Source organism: Echinops telfairi, unplaced genomic scaffold, assembly GCF_000313985.2.
Source record: "Echinops telfairi isolate 266 unplaced genomic scaffold, ASM31398v2 ScPeMD7_1957;HRSCAF=2489, whole genome shotgun sequence".
Lineage (NCBI taxonomy): Eukaryota > Metazoa > Chordata > Mammalia > Afrosoricida > Tenrecidae > Echinops > Echinops telfairi.
In genome coordinates, this window is record NW_022105855.1 from 344,316 (window position 1) to 356,113 (window position 11,798).

Below are 11,798 nucleotides of genomic sequence, written 5' to 3' on the forward strand. Positions count from 1 at the left end.
GTATCGGTATCACCACTCTCACCACTGGTCCTGAAGGGATCATCCGCCCTGGATTCCCTGTGTTTCCAGAACATCTGAACTCTTAACCACTGCTCCAATAGGGCTTCTCACCCATCAGTATAGGGGTTGGGATTTACAGCATACATACATTTTGGAGGGACACAATGTCATATGTAACAGGTGCTGTTGAGTCATGGTGACCACTGGAAACAATGCTGCTCAGTTCTACGCCATAGTTATGATTGTTGTCACGTTTGACTCCATGGTTTGGGCTATTGTGCCAATCCATTGCATTGAGGGGTTCCCTGGATTTTGCTGATTCTGTTTTATCAGCCATGATGTCCTTTTCTAGGGATTTTGTTTGTAATGTATTTGTTTCTACCCAAAGATTCATACCCAAATAATTATCACCATGGTTGAATGTCAAGAAGTAATAAATGGACTTGAGCATTACATAGCAATGTAATTATGCTATTTTGAGTTATAAGGCAACTCCCTGAACTTCCCATTAGACGAACTGAAAGTGGTTGCAGTTAGGCAGTTAACAAAATAGTGGTGTGCTGGGTATTCATGGGATGTGGACTATTTTAGACCCTTAGCTGACATAACGTTGATAGAACTAACGTCTACATTTTTAAAAAAGCTACATTTGAAAACAAGATAAAATGAGTGTATGTTATGAAGTATGTACAGAAGAGATACAAGTTGGGGGTCATACTATAAAGGAGCCAGCTCTGCAAAAAATAAAAGAAGATATTTAAACCCACTCCCATTAGTGGGGGGCCTGGTGAGAGATTCAAGTCACGTCATCAGAATGCAGTTATTGTAGAGGCACGGCACATCCTTATGTCCTCATAGGAGGCACTCATTCATTGGTTCATCTGGGTACTGCTCTAGATATTAAGAATAAAGCCATGACTCAAAGAGACCAGGCTGCTGCCCTTGGGGGACTTTCACAATATTCCTCCCGGGGCTCAACCACAACCCATCCATTGCTATAGAATCAATCCACCTCATTGTGACCCTACACGACAGGGTAGAACTGTGCCATAGAATTTCTCAGGCTATACATCTCTATTGAAGTCGACTGCCACATCTTTCACTGTAAAGCTACTGGGGGATTCAAACCTGTGGCATTTTGGTTGGCAGATGGGCTTCCTTATGTAGGTTAAGGGCACTTGAGGACTCCCTGGTGACACAATCACTAAAGTACTGGACTTCTAACCCAGGAGTTGGTGATTCCAACTTAAGGGTTTCTGGTTCAAACCCCCACAGAGATGCCTCAGAAGAAATACCTGGTAACCTGCTTCAGAAAGGTCCCAGCCATGGAAATCCCAGGGAACAGTCTAACTCTGAAACATGTGGGGTTGCCAGGAGTCCAAGTCAGTGTCATAGCAACTGGGAAGTTTGAAGTCTCTCAGATGGCCTCCTCCGAATTCTCCCAAAGCTCGCACTGTTTGTGAGTGTGTTTGCATGAGTGTGCACTCATCAAAGCCAGTTCCACTCACATGGTTTCCCCTTCATTTTGTAGTACTTGTCCCCGTGCACGAGTGGTATGCATTCCTGCACTCTGTGCTCTTTCAACACTTGGCCCAGATCTCTCTGTGGGCGTTCCCGTTCCCTCACCTCAGGCAGGCGATCCCTAAGAGGCACTGCCCATTTCCTTCAACTGGGCTTCACTAAGGTCTCTTTCCTGAGAGTGAGGAAAGGTGTCAGAGTGGCAAGAACGAAGGGGCGATATGTCTTTCCAGAAAGGGTCAGAAGTCACCGTCAATAAATAAAAGCTGTTCTGGAAGATGAAAGAATTCTGTGGAGTAAGTCAGACAAAGCGATGGTCTTTCTTTGGGGGAGGTTGGTGACCGTTTCCGAGGTAATAGTCCACTTGGAAGGAGGCATATATTGAAGTGGGAAAGGAATGTTGGGGGCACTGATGCTCAGCTCACAAAGAAAAGCTTTTATTCTGTCTTCTTGTGGTTATATGTGATTTTAGATTCAGGGACAGGCCTGGAGTGTGGAAGGAGAAGGGAAACTCATACAAGCAGAGAAGTAGAATTCATTTCCATTTTGCTTTATCGTTTGCATCGCTATCTGAATGCCTTTGCTAATAAGATACTTTTAAAATGCCTTCCGATAAAGACTGAATCTTTCATCCACATTGCCTGTAGTAAAATAAGGAGGGGCACATTTCTCACAACACTTGAACAATCTGATAGTGAAACACCAGAAGAATTTGTCTTCTCTACATAATAATGATAAGATTAGAGACAGTTAAAAAAAAAAAGAGTATAGCTAAAAAAGGAAAGAAAAGCTTATTCAGATAGATGAAATCAAGATCCTGAAGGATTTCTTGAACCACACACAGCTGGGTCAAGATCGAGTGTTGGTGCATCTATGCCATATTGGAGAAGATTAAAAAACAAACAAGGCAGTGCCCAACCTACCTGTGCTTAACGGGGCTATTTCTATTCAGAGTGGATCCTTCCAGGAGTTGAGTGGTTAGTAAAAGCACTGTGTAGATTCCTCTCTTCTTTTTGAATGGAGAACACAGGCTTTCTATCACATCATGTCTCCCCTATCTTCTAGATTCAGTCATTCTCTCCCCCCACCCCAAATATTATTTATAGCTCTGTCCTTTCTCTCCTCCTTTCTGCCCCATTGTATGGTTTGAAAAGGAAAAGAGCACATTTAGAGAAGCATTGACCAGTGCTCCCTGAGTACACAGTGTAAATGTCTAGAAGTGCATTGTTATAATGTACACAACAGGCTCAATACAATTGACTGGATAATTAATAATTTTTTCATTGTTGGAGAACAGGCAGGTCTTTAGACAAGGGGATGAAAGTTGTTTAACTATCCCTTTGAAAAAAGACTGCCTGAGCTGAATAATTAATAGCATTATGATAAGAACAAAATAGAGATTCCTTAAAAGAGTAATGATGTTGGAGTCCGGATCTTAGTATGCTTATGAGAGTTATTAAAATTGAATGCTTTGCCTATGTTTTCTGTACACTCTAGGAATCGCAAGCAAAAGATGATAGATTGGATTCAGCAGAAGGCATTAATATGCATGTTGTCAACTAAGCCTTTAACGAATTATTTTTTCAAATCCAGAAAACATTTGAATATTTCCTTCAGGAACCTGGGTAGCGATTTTACATTAAGTAATGAGCAGAGGCAGGCCGACTTTGAAGCTAATGCAGTTTCAGCTTCCCGGCCCTTCATGTGGGCCCATTCTTAGCCCGTGGGAGAGGTTCTAATAATGTGTTTTAGTAAAATTTGCAAAAGTAGTGTATTTTAATTGCAATCATTTAAGATTGCTGACTCTTTCCACCCAATTTTCTTTGTCAGATTTCCCCTCATGCTGGGTGTCATTTTAGTTCCAATGAACTAATTTTTTGAAACAGTTTTATTGACATGTAATTTATGTACCATACAACTCAGTGGTTTAAATATATTCAAAAGAGTTGTGCAGTCATCATAATCAATTTTAGAACATTTTCTCCCTTCTTGTACCCACTATTATTAGCTCCCAATTACCTCCTCCTGCAACCTCTGTGGCTTTATCCCTAAGGAACTATTAATCTAGTTACTTTCTCTATGAACTACCTATCCTGGATTTCATATAAAGAAAATCATACACCGTGCCCTATAATGATGACAACAAAACGAAACACAGGAAAACTTCAATCTACAAAAAAGCAGAGCTTAGAAACAAAAATAAATAAATGGCTCAAAAGTGAAAACAAATGATAATACATTTTATCCTAACTATAGCTGCAGTAATCTACTTTCCAATGCCTTATGTCTGAGGGCAAGATGATTCACATCCCTGGTTGTCCATTGTCCAAGGGAATTCAATGGAGGCTTAGTCTCTGTGGGGATTCCAGAAATGTATTTTGGGCTTTCACTGTCATTCATAGGCCCCAATGACCATTTTTGAGATGAAGCTAAGAGGAAGCTGAGTTTGAGATAATTCAGTCTGGGTTCAATGGGATATATTTATGAGACTGGAAGTTACTTCCCAATAGAGCTCAGTTATTATTAAATGCCCCAGTGGAAGAAAGACTTTCAAGAAACACTGATTTTCCCTGTGTGCCAAGGCAGTGTCACAGGACAAGTGCTTATGCGGATCATCTAGTTGGATCACACTCTGGTGGTACCCTATTTAAATTTGTTGCTCACTTTCAAACTTGTGTCACAAAAGGAATATCTTCAACAAACCCGAAAACCTAGATTTTTCTTTAAAGTTGCTAAATGTAAGGACATGATAAAGAAGTACAAATCTTGCATCATGCGTTGATTGACATTAAACTCCTAAAACTTTTCTTAGGCTGGGAGGAGAAACTTGAACACAAAATAGATTCAAGACTGGCTTATCTGAAAGTTAACAAAGCTTAATTATGCCATTTTAGCTGCAATTTGGAAAATAAACTTGGGACATTTTCATAGACAAATGAGAAGTATAGACTATTTGGGACATAGTTGAAGATTAGTGGTCATTATGTGCCATCTAGTTCATTTCAATTCAATAGGTACCCATGTACAGTAGAACGGGATACTGCCCAGTCCTGCATCATGCTCTCCTGGGCCCACTGTTGATGCCACTGTGTCACTGTATCTTCTTAAGGAGATTGCCCTTTTTAGCCAACTCTACTAAGTATGATGTCCTTCTCCAAGGACTGGTCATTCCTGATAAGGAGATTGCCCTTTTTAGCCAACTCTACTAAGTATGATGTCCTTCTCCAAGGACTGGCCATTCCTGATAACATAGTCAAAGTATGTGAGACCAAGCCTCCTCCTCATTCCTTCTGAGATGCAGTCTGGGTGTACATTCTTCCAAAACAGATTTGTTCAATTCTGGTAGACCATGGTATATTTCATACTCTTCTCCAACCCCACAATTTAAATGCATCGAGTCTTCTTAAGTCTTCCTCATTTATTGGCTAGCTTCCGAATTAGAAGGAGGTGATTGAAATACTATGGCTTGGCTCAGGCACACTTTAGTCCTTAAAGTGATATTTTTTTGCTTTGGAACATTTTAAAGAGGTCTTTTGCAGAATATTTTCTCAATACAATATATCACTTACTTTGTTAACGGCTGTTTCCACTGGCATTAATTGTGGATGTAAGTAAAATGAAATTCTTGAGAACTTAATTTTCTTTATTTATCATGATGTTGCTTGTTGGTCCAGTTGCGATAATTTTTGTTTTCTTTACATTGATTTGAAATCCATACTGAGATCTGTAGACTTTCATCTTTGCCAGTAAGTGATTCAAGTCCTCTTGACCTTTCGTAGGCAAGATTACGTCATCAGTATTTTGCAGGTTGCCAATGAATCTTCCTCCAATTGTGATATGCTATATTTTTCTTCATATAGTCCAGTTTCATGAATTTTAGTGACACAAGTGAGAATCATTATGAGGGACATATTGAAGGGTACACTTATATTATTTATATTTACTTAAGAGTGAGAGAAAATTAATACAAAGTTAATGGAATGTGAGAGAAAAAATGAGGACTGATATAAATAGAAGTTATTTTAACAGCAATGAGTGAATTGCACCCCCCCCCACCAAATCATAACAAATTAGTGAGGCTCCCCCCACATATCTTTCATAAGAATTAAAGAGAAAATTTTTGAATAGAAAAAATGAATAGACTCTTGGATTATTTGATAATCCAATTGATGAAGAAGAATGAATCACTTGACCACATCTATCAAAGATGTGCATTTATTTATTGCTGGTTTAACATGAAATACTGACATGATAATGATAATACAAAAGTTACAGTATATTACAAACTGGTTCAAGAAGTATTTTAAGATCACCCTCTTATTGCATATATATAAGAAACCTTCGATAAAGATTTCCCCAGGTTTGATAACACTCTAAAAAATGAACAAGGGACTACTAATAATGATTTATGGATCCATAGAAATATTCTAAATTATACATAATAAAAATCAAATTTCAGTCATTTATGGTAGAGATTGTTTCTTCTCTATGATTTATATAAAAAATACTATAAAGGATAATGTGCAAAAGAAATGTGCCAAATATACAGTAAAAAATGTAGAAAAGCAGCATTACAGATGTACCTGCCTGCTAATGAATAAAAATATGGTTATCATTTTGAAAGTATAAATGTTGTGGTATTTATGAGTATGAACATGAAATTATTATGGTTTATCTCATTGAAATAAGCATCCAATCCCATGGGTCATTGTTTCCCTTAAAGACATCATGGTTGTCTGGTGCTGCTGTAGCACGGATACCACAGTAGATGGCTTTAAAGGACACGAATGTATTTCTGGCAGTCCAGAGGGCTGGGCATTTGAATTTATGGCATGACTCTAGATGGAGGTCCTTCCTTCTAGGTAGCCCTGTGAGATCCTTGATGTTTCTTAGTGCTCCTTGATGTCTACCTTACTGTGATGTATTGCGTCTTTATGTCTACTCTGGTCTTTTTATTAGTAAAAAATGAGTAGGCTTAGGAACTTCTTTATATTGGCATGGCTCATTAGCATAACAGTGGGAAACAAATAGCATCAAATGTATGGGTACTGGGTTAGAATTGTATAGGGGTTAATGTTTTGTGTCAACTTGGGTAGGCCCTGATTTCTAGTATTATATAGTTGTCCTCTTCTGTGTATCTGATGTAATTATCCTTCATTTATGTGTTGTAAATCCTAACTTCTATAGGTTAGTGAGATAACATATCTGGGAGGTATATCTGAAGTCCTACCCTTATTCAAATCTCACTCTTACTCAAGTTCCACCCTTACTCGAATCTCACCCTTACTTATGTTCTGCTATTATTCAAATCACACCCTTACTTGAGAATCATGCCCTGTGTATTAGGCTGGGTAGACTAGGGAAACAAATTCTGTGACGCTCATACATGTACAAGGAAGAACTTCATATCAAGAAGTCATTATATATCAAGAAAGCACCCCAGTCTAAGCCCAACTTAAGTACATAAGTCTAATAGCAGTCCTTAAGCCCCTCTTCAGACTCCTTTAGCCACATACAATGATGCAGAGTTATGTGGATCCAAGGTCAATGGAATCATGGCAGGGCTCTGGGCACTGTCAGTAGGGAGTCCTGGGGTCCTCCTTAGGAGAAGGCCACACCGGAAGGACACAGCATCAGCCTGTGACATGACTGGCAGGTTTGACTCCACCCTTAGCCAGCAGTGGTCTAGTTGACAATAAATTATCTGACTAATACATACTCCTATTCTGATATGAGGTGATGTCCTTGGAGGTGGGACTTCACCCAATGTGCGCATTTACGTGGCTGTTCCGGCAAAGCTCTCCCTTGCTCTGGACCTGCGTCTGCCTTCTGCATCTGAGCTCTGCTCTAGGAACCTAAACTAGCCTTTGTCTGAGCTGCTCATTCTGAGATTCCCCAGCCTCTGCAGCCCTGTGAGTCTATAGCCTATCTGACCTGCTGATTTGGGGACTTGTCAGCTTCTGCATTTCCAAAAGCCAACAGCCTGTCATCTCAACTCCTCATTGTGGGTTGACCAGCTCCTTCAACCATGAGTCAGGAGATTGATGCTTGACCCATGGATTTGGAACTTGCCACCCTCCACAACCGTCTGAGCCGTTTCTTTGAAATCTCTCTCAATGTACACACATACTTCACTGATTTGACTTTGTTAGAGAACCCATCCTAAGACCAATTTCAACATGTATTTTTTTGGGGGGGTGGGGAGAGGGACACAATTCAATCTATAACAAAGAGGAACTTCAAATTGTATCAATTTCAGGCCCATTAAACCTGGACTGTCTCTAATACTAGTATTTGACTAGAAAGATCTTGCTAGATAGCTATAGTTGTTGGGGTTTGAAACACTCAGTTGTCATGGGCAAAGTGGAGGGTTTGCATGTGCTGCTTGTGCAATGACTGCGGAGAGTGTTAGCATCCCCTGGAATCCTCTCTTTGGGTCAAGTGAGCTGGCAGAATAGCTCTGCCATCAGTAGCCTGAGGCAAGAGCTTTTACCTTAATAAACAATGCTGTGAAATACAAACCAACATCTTGTCTTTTTACAATATTGCTTTCTGTGCTAAGAGTTAGGAAATGCATATTTGCAACACTGAGAAATGTTGTTTCAAATTTCACAAATCTGGGTGAACCCTGAAACCATTTCATAGAAAAGCTGTGGGAAGTGTAGGCAATGATTGTTGATGAGAAGTATAAATGAATAGCTGAGAGTCTGAGAAGTAAGAAGAGAGTTTTTGCTCCTATTGAATAGGCAATGGATATTCCAAGAAAGAGGTTTCCCATTTCACAAGCTTCATGGCCCTTAGAATACGGTGTTTCACCTTCCCAATATGATCGCCGAAGACAAAGCGGGTGCATAAGCAAATGTGGTCAAGAAAGCTGATGGTGCCTGGTTATCAAAAGATATAGCATCTAGGGTCTTAAAGACTCGAAGGTAAACAAGCGGCCATCTAGCTCAGAAGCAACAAAGCCCACATGGAAGAAGCACACCAGCCTGTGTGATCATGAGTTTCCAAAGGCATGAGTTATCAGGCATCAAAGAACAAAAAATCATATCATTGTGTGCTCACCTCCCTGATATGATCACTGAAGACAAATAAGCAAATGTGGCGAAGAAAGCTGATGGTGCCCGGCTATCAAATGATATAGTATTTGGGGTATTAAAGGCTTGAAGGTAAACAAGTGGCCATCTAGCTCAGAAGCAACAAAGCCCACATGAAAGAAGCACACTAGCCTGTGTTATTACAAGGTGTCAAAGGGATGAGGTGTCAGACATCAAAGAACAAAAAAATCATATCATTGTGAATGAGGGGGAGTGCAGAGTGGTGACCCAAAGCCTATATGTAGGCAACTGGACATCCCCTTAAAGAAGGATCACCAGGAGATGAGCCAGTCGGGGTGCAGTGTAGCAACGATGAAAGAAAACTTTCCTCTAGTTCCTAAATGCTTCCCCCCACCCCACCCCCACATTATCATGATCCCAATTCTACCTTACAAATCTGTCTAGACCAGAGGATGTACACTGATACAGATAGGAACTGGAAACACAGGGAATCCAAGATGGATGATCCCTTCAGGACCAGTGGTGAGAGTGGTGATACTGGGAAGGTGGAAGGAGGGTGGGGTAGAGAGGGGGAACTGATTACAGAGATCTACATATAACCTCCTTCTTGGGGGACAGACAACAGAAAAGTGGGTGAAGGGAGATGTCAGACAGTGTAAGATATAACAAAATAATAATTTATAAATTATCAAGGATTCATGAGGGAGTGGGGAGGGAGTGGGAGAAAATGAGGAGCTGATGCCAGGGGCTTACGTGGAGAGCAAATGTTTTGAGAATGATGAGCGTAATGAATGTACAAATGTGATTTATACAATTGATATATGTATGGATTGTGATGAGTTGTATGAGCCCCCAATAAAATGATTTTAAAAAAAGAATACACTGTTCCAGTTAGGAAGACTCTTTGAAAGTGGTTTCAGATGGTCACCAAGGAAACTTAATATTTATATAGCCCCTACCACATGCGTATAATTATGCCAGCTATTGCAAATATTTAGAGAATCTAGATGCTGGCCTATACAGCTAGTTAGAAAGATAGGAGATATACCTAAGACTATACATTAGATTTATCCCTGTGATAATATATTTTTTTATTCTAGGTCATAATGGTCAAATATTGGCCATTTCAGGTGATTGAATACCAGTCATTTCATATAGATCAACATAAATAGCTTTAAAATGATTTTGTTCTTTTCTTTTCTTTTTTTGTGGCGGACTTTTGTCCAACCATTTCAGTGGATAATCGGTCAGCAGCATCACCCAGTGATTGTGGTAACTGAGCAAGCACACTCCTCCATACATTTCCAAGTATAGTGGGCAGGAGTTTGGGGATTGGAGGTAATGCATGATACCTAATTTAAAGAACTTTGATATTGGTTACGGAAATCAAACCAGACTTGGGGCTGAAAGAGAAAAATATCCTCAGAGAAAGGTGGAATTTGAGCTGGAAACTGAAAGGGAGGGTGGACTTAATGAAGGGTTCCGAAGGTTCATTCTTTCTCTACACTTGCAAAAATAAACAAGCTTAAAATGGAATGACTGGATTGTGAGTCTGGAGAACAAAGAAAGAACAGACAAGTGTAGTCTAATTGTGATAAAGGCAATTGGGAGTAGGAGGGAGAAGGCAGGGCATGAGGTTACCAAAGCAGATGAAAGGTCAGCCCTGGAAGGTCCAGCGCCAGCTTGCATCTTATTCTGCAGGTAATGAGCATTCTGGAAAGACTCGGTGAAGAGTGTGTCATGAATGAATGCCCTGCAGCCCCCTCCTGCCCCCTCTGTTCCCTTTGGCCTCCACTCTTCCTGCAATTGACTTTCAACAATTGGAAATCTACACATGGACTTGATGACCAAGGGGCTTTGGGGTGTTTCTTCAGTTCTTCAAAGAGATAAAAACCTAGCACTCAGTTCTTTAAAAAAACCCAAAAAACTAGCAATGCTATCATTGAGAAAAATGTATTTGCATATGAACACATTGCATTTGTGTTTCCGTGCAGTGCTTGTGTGTGTGTTCTACAGAGATTAAATTGAATGGAATCCAGGAACCGTGAAAGGATTAGTTGCGATATGTATCGATTGCCATCTTGTCTATAGGACCACAGCAGTCACCTGTAGTAGTCTACATAGACCAAGGCTCCATCTGGCTAGGCACAATCGCTCCACATAACGTTTCCTGCTTCTGCGGCATTGCATTTCAAGGTGAGAAGCACTCGGTCTAACTAAGATGAGACTGTTGCGCCAGTGTAACATCCTGGATCTGTGAGAAGGCAATGGATGAGAGTAAAAAGGGATACATTACATCAATCAATTCTGTCAACGGTAAAAAGAAACCATGCAGGTGTTGATACGTGCTGTTAAAGATATATAAAGTTTAAGCAGGAGAGGGATGAGGTGATATTTGTCTTTTAAGAAGGTGGGTGTGTAATCGCTACGTCATCTAGCTTCGGTTAGGGGTTATTCACCTCATCTTTTCTCCTCAAGGGTCTTAAACAGCTAGATCCATCTTAATTTAAAACAAAACAAAACAACAACAACAAAAAACCCTCCTCAAAACCCCCTCTAGCAGTGAGCAAAGCACACCTAGAGTCTGCAGTGTACACGTTAACCCTTCATTATAAGCCCCTTGCTTTTTTTCTTATTGTTTCACTCGTCAAACAATAGATTTTAAGCTCTTTGAAGGCAGGAACTGGCCTCACAGTGCATCCAGCACACAGGCTGCATGCACCAAGCAAACAGTGATTAACTGAAAATCAAACTAAGATCAAAAACCCTGGAACAATTGCCTTATAGGGTTTCTAAGACTGTAAATCTTTATTTGGGGGGGGGGCGGGTAGGGGGCGCGGGGAGGCTGTCACATCTTTCTCCCAGGAGCGACTGGTAGGTTCCAACCACCACCACCCGGCCCCTGTACCCACTGGAGCACCAGGGCACCTCCAACATCCGGCAAGGGACTTGACATTTCCAGCTGCAGCTTCGCGGTGGAGACGCTTTCCGCAGCCTGCAGCGGGGCTGCGCACCGGGGGCCCTGCCTGAGCTTCTCCCACCCCTTGGCGGCCCTTCCTCATTGCGGTTCCCCAGAGCGGCCGGGAGGAGGCGCCACGGACTCGGGTTACACTCTTCTTCCTCCGCTACCCCTCTTCCCCGGCACGCGACGGGGGAAGCTGCCTCCGCCAGAGCCTTAGCAATAGGAGTGAGGGGGTGAAAAGGTTTGGGGGTGGGGTGGGG